Genomic DNA, 12,023 nt, shown 5'->3' on the forward strand with positions numbered 1-12,023 from the left:
TGATGTAGGAGAACCCAAGAGTAACTAGTGTTAGGCAGCCCGTGACCAACGAGCAGGGGCCAAACTACTTAGGGTGACTTTCTTGGCTCTGCTGGCTCTAAGAGGTCTTCAGCATGGTTCTCCAGAATGCCTGGTGGAATTAAATATATTTGCAATTTGCATTCTAAACAAGCTGTTTGGAATAAATACGCTGGCTCCATTGTTTTCTTGGCTCTCATTCATTGGTTAATAATGTGTTATTTTTTTGGAAACTTTTCTTCTCTTTTGGCTTGAAAGAGGAACCCAAGAGAAATATTGTTTTGGATTCTGTGCTAATCTTTCAAAACAACACGTGTGCAAGCATGGTTTGGCCAAACCTGGCTATATCCATAGTGGGTGGATCTGGACATAAGAAGGGCTGAGAATGGGATGAAAACTCTATTATTGGGTCCTGCTGATGCAGATATAGCATCTGATAGGCACTTGCTCAAGAGTAGAGAGCAAAGAGCAGGGAGCTCAGATGGCATCCACATCACTTATGACCTTTGCAATGGCATTGAGAGACTGCCTCACATACGAGCTCCACAGGAGGGACCCAGGGCTATGGGAGCTAGAGGGAATGGCACACAAGTCCTGAACCCATGACACACAGGCAAGGAAGTGGAAAAAGAGCAGTGTGGGGGGTGCACAGAGTGGACTCATCTATCACATGTATTAGCTGTCCCATCACCGGCCTGTAACACAATGTATCGTTTTGAAGCAGGTTCTTTTTACAGCCACAGCTGCTCAATTATGTTTCTGTGCTGTTTCCCGACGGGTGGTGGGGAAAAGCCAAGAACAGCTGCAGCCTCCATGAGAATGAAGCCCAGTTCCTTGGTCATTTGTGGCCCTGCCTGATGTGGGGCTTGAAACACAGAGGCCCTCGAAGAGGTGACCAAGCTGAGTTTCTAGCCCCTTCTATGGTGACCCCTTCAGAATGTCACTCACCTGCTCCTATGTGAAGAACCTCCAAGCAAGAATGGATTCTTCCTGCCTATGGAAGGCAGAGGGTGAGACCAGAGAGACCCTTCATGAAGGGCCCTGATGGGGCCAAGCTGGGGGAAGAGCACTTTGCTGCAGAGAAGGGCACCTCCCATTACAACCTCTCTCCCATGGGCCTCATTATCCTGCAGTGCTGATGAAGGGCTGACTTGCCCTCTGTCCCTACTTAGCACTATGCAGAGAGATCAGGATGGACGTGGTCTCAGCTTTCAAAGGGCTAACTCTCCCAAGGGAAATCCTATTCAGCCAACGTTTATAGATCATCTGCTCATAACAGTAACCATGTTCTTTTTGTGGAGGTGATCTAGTTCTGGGCCTTGGAGAGCTTCCAAGCTGGTGAGCCAGTGACCCGATTTACTCACACAGGTTCTCAGAGTAGCAGCCACTATTTCTGGACTAACATGTGCCAGGCATCTTCACCTGCATAAATATGTGTAATGATCCCAACAGCTCTGTGTGTTTGATACAATGACTGTCCTCTCATTTTACAGATGAGGAAACCGAGGCTTCAAGCATTAAGTAACTTGACTAAGGCCACCCATAATAAATGGAAGAGCCCGTACCCTACTAGAGCCAGAGGACTGATATCAGAGAACAGAGATATTCTCATCTAGCCCTTAGGATAAGCAATTGCTAGGACATGTAAGACTGTGCTGTGGAAGGCCAAGGTGGTTGTTCTAACAAAGAGATTAAGGAAGGCTCTTCAGGGGAAACCACTCGTGACACAGATTTTGGAAGACATATGGGATTCCAACAAGGGCAGATGGCAAGAAAAGGTCCCAAGCAGAGGACCAGCCATAATAAAAGTATCACAGTGTCCCAGCTAAGCAGGGCATGCTCAGAAGTCTGATGTGGTGAAGGAAGCTGGCATTTGTGGTAGAAGGCGGTAGAAGATGACACAGGCAGCTAAGATTCTAAGTCCAACTTTGCAAAGCAGATAGTGGGAGCTGTGGGAATTAGGGGCAGTGCTGTTTCTGATCCGAGTGCAGATTTGGGGTTGATGCTGATATCTGATGAACGACAGGCATACTAGTGGCTAGTCTCCTAGGGACAGTGTCACCTGCTAATAATCATGAAAAAGCCAGCATGTATTCTGCATATCTGTATAGCTGCTGCCATACTGGAGGCTTTTTATTCATTATCTCTAGTATTTACTTTGCCCTACCACGCAGATGAGAAAACTAAAGCTCAGAGAGGTTAAGTCACCTCCTCAAGTCCACCCAGCTAATGGATGATGGAACTCTGAATCAGACCCAGGTCTGTGTGATTTGAAAACCAAGCCCTTTGCACAACACGTGGAGCATTTCCCAGGAGATTAGAGGATGAAACAAAGACTGTTTTCCTGCTCATCCTCACTCCTGGGATGCTACCTTTGCAGGTGTAAGTCGATGATGAGGCTATCACCTAGTGCTGATTTCACCTGCAGGGAGGTCACCCAGGCCTTCCCTTGCCATCAGTGTTGACGGAAAAGGCCAGAATACCTACAGGGGAAGGTACTCACTCACAAGAGTGCAGTCTCTGCAGGGGGAGTAACTTGTATTGGGGGCAGTGGGCATAAGTTTCCTGTCTGCTGCTCTGTCACCATTTGGAAACAGCCAAAATCTCTGTATTGCTCAGGTGCGCACTAGTTTGGAATGAAACCAGCTCTTGGCCAATTAAGTGATGTACGGGAGCCTTGATATCATTCCGAGGGTAAAGACTTGTGGACAGTTTTTCCTTTGGTTGTTCTCTTCTTTAGCGTTGTGTTTTGAATTTACAGATGTTAAACCACAGCTGACTTCCTCCTTTCCATAAGGGCCCTTTGATAGCCAGTCAACTGAGTTTTCCATTGTTATTTTTCACAGGGCTAATAGCTGTTGGCAACTACTTCGTGTTATTTCGTTCACATAATTATTCACTGGGCTTGAAATACCCCCAAACAACCATCAGCATCTCAGCTGTGGCCTTGCTCACTAGAGTCGCCCCTAGGAAGTGGTTAAAACCTCAAGGACAAAATAGGGGGACTTTTCCTAATGAGGTTGATTCAGCCACTAAGAGCAAAACCTGACATAAAGGTTGAGTTCCAGTTCACCCTGAGTTGCTACGACATGGTTGCCCCCAAGTTCCCTGAGTTCTGCCAGGTCTGTTTGTAATCATAACTCTTCTTAGAGAAGTGGTTTTTGAAAAGACAGGCTGGCCTGGTCTCTCTTGCTCATGATTTGAAATTGAGAGCAGAGCAGAGACCATTGAGCCCCACGTGTAAACACCCTCCATGGGTTTGTCTCTTGTTTAGCAGCTCCTCTGACCAGGAGCTGCTAAGAATTCCCATTTCTAGCACTTAGCAGAGCATAGATATTTAAAAGAGAAAACCCAGAGACTAGGACCTGCTCCTTGGTCTGTCAGCTAACAGGCTAGTTGGGGGAGAGAGCGCAAACTTCTCCTTCCCTTTCATCTCATGACTTCATGCTTCCTGGCATTGGAGTGCAGGGCCAAGGGGGGGGAGGGGGGAGGGCCATTAAGTGCAATGATGGGCACAGACTGCAGGATGGAAGGAGGGCCTGCCTCATACTTAACCAGAGACTTGGGAATAGCTGCACAATTTCTGTCTGTGTGAAAAAGAGCCTTAAGAAGAGTTTTGAGTCTTAAAAAATATGTTATAAATAGAAGGAAGAAAGAATTTTCCCTTGGTAAGCTTGTGAGGACTACGTTCCAAGGCTCTTGAGGAGGGAATAGGAAGGAATTTAATTTCCCGCTGGAAGAAGTTGCATGCTGCAGGGAGGGATGGCGGCTCTCACCTTCGACACTGCACAGGGTGGAAAAGTACTCTCTGGTGGGCTTTGGAGGGAGTTCAGAAGTCCTGGCAATTGTTTCAGAGGCCTTATGGCAAATCACTCACTTTTACTTGGATGTGGATTTCCGTGTAGTGTGTTAATCCAGGAGTCCCTCTATATATGGGACTGTACAGGTGACTGCCCACACAATCTCTGCCCCTCCGAGTGACGGTGACCCCTGACCTACTACCTACTGCCTACCCAGACTCAGGGTGTCTGCAGCTCTGGCCTCCGTCTCCTTGGCTATAAATGGAGATCGTAACTGCAGCCTCCATAAAGTTTTGGGAGGATTAAATGAGATAATGCAGAAGAAGTACTCAGCCCCGTGAATGACACATAGTGATTTCATGATCAGTGGTTACTTTTTTATATAAACGTTTTATTTTGGAATAATTTTAGATTAACAGGGAAGTTGTAACACTAGTAGAGAGTTCCCATATACTCCTCACCCTTTTGTACCCCGTTACACCTCATCTGTAACAGCATTCCCCATTAACATCTTACATAATGGTGGTACATTTATCAAGAATAAGAAACCAACTTTTATATATTACTATCATCTAAACTCAAGATTTTATTTGGATTTTACTGGTTTTTGTACCAGTGTCCTTTTTCTGTTCCCTAATCCAATCCAGGGAACTACATTACATTTAGACTTACTTTGATTAGGCTTCTCCTATTGGTCTGTAGGCCCCTGAGATTAGCAGCAGCGTCCTCTCTCATCTCAAACACAGAACAGTCATGTGCGTGGTCAGGCACAACCAAAGTCTGGGTATGTATGCAATCAATTACATTGCTCTAAAAACATCTTGCCTAAAATCTCTGTGCTTTAGGGAGACCACTAGGGCCCAAGAAGGCAGTCCTCATTGTGCCACCAAGCCTCAGCCACCTAGGCTCATGGAGGTTGGAGCCTAGGGCATTTGCAAAGGGAATCTTCTGGGCTTTAGGCACAGGTATAGGGGAGAGAGGTCACAAAGTCTTTGTATTGAGCCCATGGCTAGAGGGGGTCACCTTCTGGCTTCCCAAGGCTCCCAAGCCAGCTGGGGCTTCCCTCCCATCCCAAGCCAGCACGGGGGAAAGTGCACTCAGCTGAATAGGCCCTGTGGTGAGATCCCCCAGGGCCACAGCTTTTATTGAAAGCTGATTCCTTGGAGCATAGGCCTTGGCCCTCAGAGTCCTGCTAGGAAGTCTCACGGTAGAGGTTTAGAAAGAGCTTTGCTCAATTTCCTGTCAGGGCCTGCGGTGGTGGAGAGAGGAAAGTGATGACCCAGAGGGCTTAGGGCCTGCATGGTGTCTTCCGGTCTTAAGCTAGACCCTTCCTTTCTGGCTTTAGGCTTTGAGGAGGCTTCTGAGGGCTCTAAGAGATGTTTACCTCAGTGGGGATCTCCATTCCTGGGTCTGTAGCCCCCTTATTAGTCCAGAACCTGGGGGAGAGTTTGACAGGAAGACCCTTAGCCCTCATCCTGCCTAGAGAGGACACATCCTTGTCGTCCTCTTTCAGGACGGGGCTCTCGGGGCTGCGTCTCAGGCCTGGCACTTTGCTGTGGCACCATGCTGCAACGTGAGCAGTTTGGGGCCTGTGGCATGGAGCTGTGCCGCCGACGCCCAGACACACTGAGTCTCAGAGTCCTCGCATCAGGCAGCCAGCCTGCCCGGCGCTGGGGGATGGCCGACGACCAAGAATGTGCACTTAGCACACATTCCTCCTCCAAACTATAAGTGCTTAATATTTGGAAACTTCAAATCAGTTTGTTCTCTTAAAAACTAGAACCACATGCCTGCAGAGGCAGTGTGCTGATGGGCTCAGATTTTTCACACATGAAATGAGAACTCCGGGTTGTGGAAGCAGGAACCCTATGCCCCAGCCCTACTTACGCCACTAAGCGCCCTGTGAGCTTGGGCAGGTCCCTGTGCCTCACAGGCCTCGGTTTCTCCACTTGAAAAACAAGGACACTGGGATATTTAAGGGCCTACCAGCTCTGTGGGTTTATGATTCTTGAGGGGATGGATACTCTGAAGTTGACTGGTTTATAGGAAAGTTTATTTGAAATCCATGAGGGCCTATGATTGCTTATAAATGTTTAAGATGTATTTTTAAGTAAGTCTAAACACAAGCAAAAATGGCAAGAATGTAAACAGTCCTTAGATCCTCTCTGCTGGGGCCTGTGAATGAGGACCGCAATAGGCACGGGGAAGCAGGAAAGGGCTGAGGAGCAGTGAGCTGGTCTTCCGGGGCCATTGCACTGGCGGCCTGGGGGACTCACTCATCGCTGCCCAGAGCTGGGGCACACCAGCAGCCTGGGACGCCTCCTTCTCTGCTGCTTGTGGTAACAGTTTTTCAGGTCTGTCCCAGAAACAAGGGCTTGAAGCTTCCAGCCCTGACCTCCCTGCTCTCTTCCGAGAGGACCCTGCTGCCCACTCCCAGCTTTGAATTCTGGTCAGAGCCAAACAACCAGGAGTAAGGTCCCCAGCTAACTCATTTATGGGGAAATGAAGCAGAGGCCGTGGGGGACAAACTCCAGCCTGTGACTGGCCCTCATTCGGGAGCATCTGACAGAGCATCTGCAGGAGCCACTAGGCGGGGGCCTTTGGGTTTCTGGGATGAAATTGCCTTGGAACAGAGAAGGAGTTCTGTGGCTAACAACATGAATTGGAAAGAAATTGCTGTAAATGATCAGTGTGGTGTCAATTAGCCTGGGAACCCCTCATGAGAGGGATGTGAGTCCAAAGACTTCATTTTTCCCATCATGGATGTCTCTTGAATGTCTGGGAGTTACCAGAGACTGTGCTGGCACCTGACTTGACAGAGCCTGGATCCTGGCAGGACGGAAAGAGCATCAGTGTGTGAACCACAGATGAGGAAGTGGAGACAAGTGGGAGACAGGGGGAGTTACCTCTCTGTGGAGGTAACTTTACTCAGACTTGAAGGGCTAGCAGAAGCCTGTGTGATGGGGGCGGAGGGCAGACCATCCCCAGCAGACACCACAGTACAGGCTAAGACTCGCAAGCCAGAAAGGGCTGGGCTGAGATGGGTTTGAAGGAGAAGGAGTGCAGGCCTCAAAGATGCATGTGTAGGATTTGCTTGGCTGTGGTCCTGAGGAGAGGGTGGCTTTGAAGCAGGATGGCTGTGGGGGCAGGATGAAAAGAGGACTGTTCCTGTGTACCATTAGTGTCCTAGGAGTGGACAAGCTTTGCTCACTGGACTAAGCAGGATATGCATGCGGCTTAAATGCCAGACTCTTGACTAAAAAGCTGAAAATCAAGGCTCCTCACAGACTCAAACAGAGTGAATTAATAGAGACTTTCCCACCTCCACCCACTTCCCCTGCCAGTCATTGTCAGGGGCCATTCTCAAATTTTGTCCTTTTCTTGCCATTACTCACATTTCCCCAACATATGCCCATATACATTTCCTGCAGTCTCATTGTTCCTGCTGGCCCATAATTGCTTGAGGAAAGAGTAGGCAGGAGTTCCTCCTGGTGTCCTCCTCCTGCCTTCAGGGGTCAGAGAAGGAACCAGGGTGGGAAGAGGAACTTGACCATGACACACAGCATGTACTTGATCCAACTCCAGGAAGTAGGGCATGCTGAGCAGGAAAAGCACGTGGGTGGGTCAGAGGCAGGACAGGAGAGAGTGGTGGTTGTAGCAGGAGGAAGTGAAGGTGCTGTCTCTGTGGACTGTTGGGTGCACCCCTGCTTGGATACCACCCTCCCTGCAAAACCTCCTGGTCTTTGAGACCCAGTTCCAATGTCAGCAACTCTGCGAAGCTTTGCCTGACTTCCTAGACCTTGTTGGGGCCTATAGCCTCTGGATTTATGAGTTACTGTGTCACCTTGGTTCTGTAACCCACACACTGAGGACCCTTGGTACTCAAAGTGTGGTCCATAGAGTGGCAGCTTTGGCATCACTTGACGTTGTTGGAATGTAGATTGCCTGGGCCTTCCCCAAACTTCTGAATCAGGATCTGCATTTCAGAAAGTCCCAAGGTGATTCCTTTGCTCATTAGACTTTGGGAAGCAGGGCCATAGACCTTCAGTAGCAGCTGCCCTACTCGCTCTGCCTCATCCAGGGGTGGGACTCTGCTCTCCTGGGTGGGATGGTGAGCTCCTAGGGACAGAGCCCTAGCATCCCTCTTGAAAGCCAAGCTGAGGAGGATAATGGTCATCCGGGTAGGGACTCAGAACTTGTTGGATCTGACTTTTTGGAGGAAGTGAGGGGCGAACCAAACAGAGCAGCAAAGGAAGGGAAACAAGAGCATTTATGAGCAGTTCAGAGAAGGCTGTGTATCTCTTTGGGCTTGTTCATAGTCCAAGAAATTTTTCACTAACGGATCCCTGAATGGAGATGTTTATGAAATCAAGGCCACAACTTGGAGACATTGTAAGATCAAGAGCACAGTGACCACTCTTCATTTACACAGTCCTAGAGCTCGCAGAGGGCTGTTTGCTTCTCCATTTCTCTTTCTAAAAGCCTGACTTATAAAAGGCAAAGGTTGGAGAGACCAAAATTGTGTCCATCACCAAGATAAATCAAAGACTGCTCCTTCCTTCCCCTCCTTTTTCCATCACCATACCCCCAGCTCTCTCAGTCATGAAGATGGAGGGACTTTGCCAGCACCCAAGAGGTCAGAGCTGCTGTGAGAGCAATAGAGGATGACGCTTCCTTTACACGGGGAGGAAGGAGCCTCCAGGCACAAAGTGACTTCTCAGGAACCAGCTGGGGTCATAGGCAGGCTGCTGTCTCTGGGAAGGAAGATTTTAAGGCAAACAATGACCCTCAGGGTGAAGTGTGGTCACATGCTGATGGAGTGGAACAGGAAACCTCTCTCAAAGTCATTGACTGTTATTAAGTACCTACTGTTAGCCTGGCCCTGGCCAGCTTCTGGGGAAATGAGAGAAGATGCTCAGTTCAATGTCAGACTCACAGAAGTTGCTTTTTGTAAGGGTGGTTTGCTTAGACTTGAACAGAATGGAGAACACTCAGCCAGCCCTTATTCTTGGATTGAGCTGATCAGCTTGTTGGGGTGGCAGAAGCTCACATTCTTCCTCCTACAGTCAGCCTTTCCTGATTACTCTGGCCTAACTCCTGATTATAATCCAGATTATACATAGAATAATGCACTGCCATGTGTGGGTCTGCTTCCTGCCATTCTCTCTGACCCCATCTCCTAGCGTAGCACCCCCCACCCTGGGCCAGTTGTCAATTTATTGCCTTTCAGCTCTAAACTCCTCTTTATCTGCCTGCTCCATGATAATGGAAATGGACTTTTTAAATATTTCTCCTTTGCCAGCTGGCATGATTCTAAGCCTTGTCAGTAGAGGATATTGAGGGACACTGTAAAAAGAAGGAGTTTCCACTTTCTGGTTCTCATTTACCAGACTCCTGCAGATCGTGCTTTTTCCAGAGCTCAGGGCCTGAGAGCATGTGGTTTCTGCTGTGTTGGGCTCCTATAGGGGATACCTTTCTCTAGTGCCTGCCTGCAGCCGTGGTGTCTTGAGCTCCTGCAATGCCCAGTGACTAGCAGTTTCTCTGGCATTTTCCCAGTGGAATGACACCAGCCAGGGATCTCCTTGTGAATGGCCTCCTCCAGTACTCTCTCATATAGCTTTACAGTGAGTTCTGAACTATGGCACTTCCCTTTGGACACCTTCTCCTGACATCTCAGAGGGCAAATTCCTAACAAGTCCCAGTGGTGAGGCAGCTTTTGGCTTTTGTGCCGTCCAGTAAAGCCATGGGTGTGTCCTCTCTGAGGTCTGAATCCCGGTCCTTGGTCAGGGAGGAAGCTCTTCCTTGGGCACTAGGGCACTCTCTCAGTTCTAGGGGTAGAGGCTGCTCCTGTATTTATTATTCCTGCATTCTTTAGAGTTCCCAGTAACTCTACTACCCAAGTCCCCATTCATCTTCTATTAATGTAATCTAATTTTCTATTAATTCTTTAAATTAAATTTTTTCCATTTGTATTACCATGTGGTTTCTGTGTCCTGATTGGGCCCTGTGGCAGAACTTTGAGCAATATACTTATCTGGCCACTTTTGTGAAATGAGAGCTAGCCAGAAGTATGGATCTACATAGATTTATGGGCACTTACTAATGGTTTGGCTGGATGGTCAGGGACTTGGAAGGAACGTGATTGGAAGATTAGTGGCAAGAAAGTGGGGAAAGAGGTATTGGATGGACCTCTCTCAGAAGGGGCACAAACTGTGAAGATATTTGTGTACCATGTAGATACCCAAAGGGCATCCAGTATAGAGAAGGTTAGTCATCAGATGGACAAAATTACGTACTCTTTAGACATCAGTCAGCCTCTTTCTCCAGCCACTCCAGTGCTTGCTTAGTGGGCCCATGAACAAAGGAGCCACGGTGGCAGGCGTGGAGGCTATGTAGTGGCTTAGTGGCCTGGGTGCTTATACTGCGGTTAGGTGCCTTGTCTGCCTATAGCAGAGACCAGCACTGAGCACTTGACACCATTCCCTGGGGTAACTCGCCAGCCACCTAGTGGCAGGTTGATTACACTGGACCTCTTCTGTCATGAAGGAGGCAGGTATTTGTCATCATTGGAGTGGACATATTTTCTAGGTATGGATTTGCACACAGCTTGTCTGTAGCACCACCATCCGTGATTCACAGAATGACTTATCTACCACCTTGGCATTCTCCATAGCATTGCTCCTGATCGGCAGTCCATTTCTTAGCAAAGGAAGTGTAGCAGGGGGCTAATGCCCATTCCATGGAATTATGTGGTCTTACCCCATTCACTGGATATGGGTGGGCTAATTGGAAGATTCAGCGATTTACTGAAGATTCAGTTGCAGTACCTTTTGTGAAACAGCTTCCTGAATGGGTGGGGTTCTATCTTATGGGACATAGTATATGCTTTGAATCAAAATCATAATATGGTACTGTCTCCCCAGTAGTCAGAATGCACAGGGCCAGGAATCAAGGGGTATAAATGGGAGTTGCATCTCTTACTAGGATGCCCAATGATCCATACACAGAATTTTTGCTTCCTGTTCAGGTGTCCTTGAGCTCTGCTGGTTTGTAGGTTTTAGTCCCCTAAGCAGAGAGTGTTTCACATGGGCTGTGATCCCATGAAGTGGGAAGATGAGACCTTACTGCTTTGGGCTCCTTATGCCCCGGAATCAACAAAAAGGAGTTGGTCTACTGGCTGGAGGGGTTGATCCTGAGTATCAAGAGATGATGGGTTGCAGCTACACAATGGAGGAAAGGAAGACTAATTCTGGAGCCCATGGGATTCTCTGGGGCACCTCCTAATAGTTCCATGCCTGGCAGCAGAGGTTAATAGAAAACTATAGCAACTGAAAAACAGGCAGGGTGACTAAGAACTCTTCAGAAATTAAGGTGTTAGTCATGCCATCAGGTAAAGAGCCCAGCCAGCTGAGATCCTGACTGAGAGCATGGGAGGAGTGCAGAATGGTTAGTGGAGGAAGGAAGCTGTAGATAGCAATTATGACAGTGTGAGAAATTCTCCACTTGGAAGGAAGATAATCTTACCATAGTCAGAGGAAAGAAGACAGCATTGTTTCATTGTTACATAAAAGTTCAAATGTGTGTCCAAGTGCCCATGTGGAAACCGAGTAGCCAAAGGAACAAACTATGCTAGTTTATCCTGTTTGTTGCGTCTAAGCTCCAAATCCACCCCCCTCTGCTGGCTCTGTCAGAATGGAGGTGGGCATGGGCTTTGTGAATGGTTCTTCTTTGCCAGCAGACACATTGTTCCATGTGATCAGTAGGGAGTCCTGAGGGTACATGGGAGGGAGGAGGAAGAGACTTCCTCTTCCGATTCCAGTGTGTCTCAGTTTCCAGGCTGAAGGGTGCGCTTTCCCCAGTGCTCGGTCCCTGTAGAGGCTGGCTTCTGGAGCTGCTAGGTCCTGTAAGTGTGCCATAACCCAAAGTGCCTAGTGGCCAGCATCTCCTTCTGGGAGCTTTCCTGGCAGCATCTGGAGTAGTGGAAATGTTGCCAGCAAGGCACCTGTATGTGAGCAGTCTTTGTGACATCCTCCTGGGTAACTCTGGGGACAGTTCTGAGGTATGCCATCTCCTGGTGCGAAAGCCCCATAAGCGCATATGTTGAATAAATTGAATGGAAGGCAGATTTAAAGTCCCACCATTACGAGTGAAATGGAATGAAGGATTTATTTTAAGGATGAAGAGTGAATGCAAATGTGAGAGCTG

At 48.3% G+C, this 12,023-nt stretch overlaps 1 protein-coding gene across 4 annotated transcripts in view; it reads left to right on the plus strand.

The window, feature by feature from the left end:
- The window catches only part of SLC25A48 (solute carrier family 25 member 48), a 251,720-nt gene that overhangs the window by 104,609 nt on the left and 135,088 nt on the right, over nt 1-12,023 (plus strand). The window lies entirely within an intron of this gene.

The sequence above is a fragment of the Ailuropoda melanoleuca genome, chromosome 3 (assembly GCF_002007445.2).
Source record: "Ailuropoda melanoleuca isolate Jingjing chromosome 3, ASM200744v2, whole genome shotgun sequence".
Classification (NCBI taxonomy): domain Eukaryota; kingdom Metazoa; phylum Chordata; class Mammalia; order Carnivora; family Ursidae; genus Ailuropoda; species Ailuropoda melanoleuca.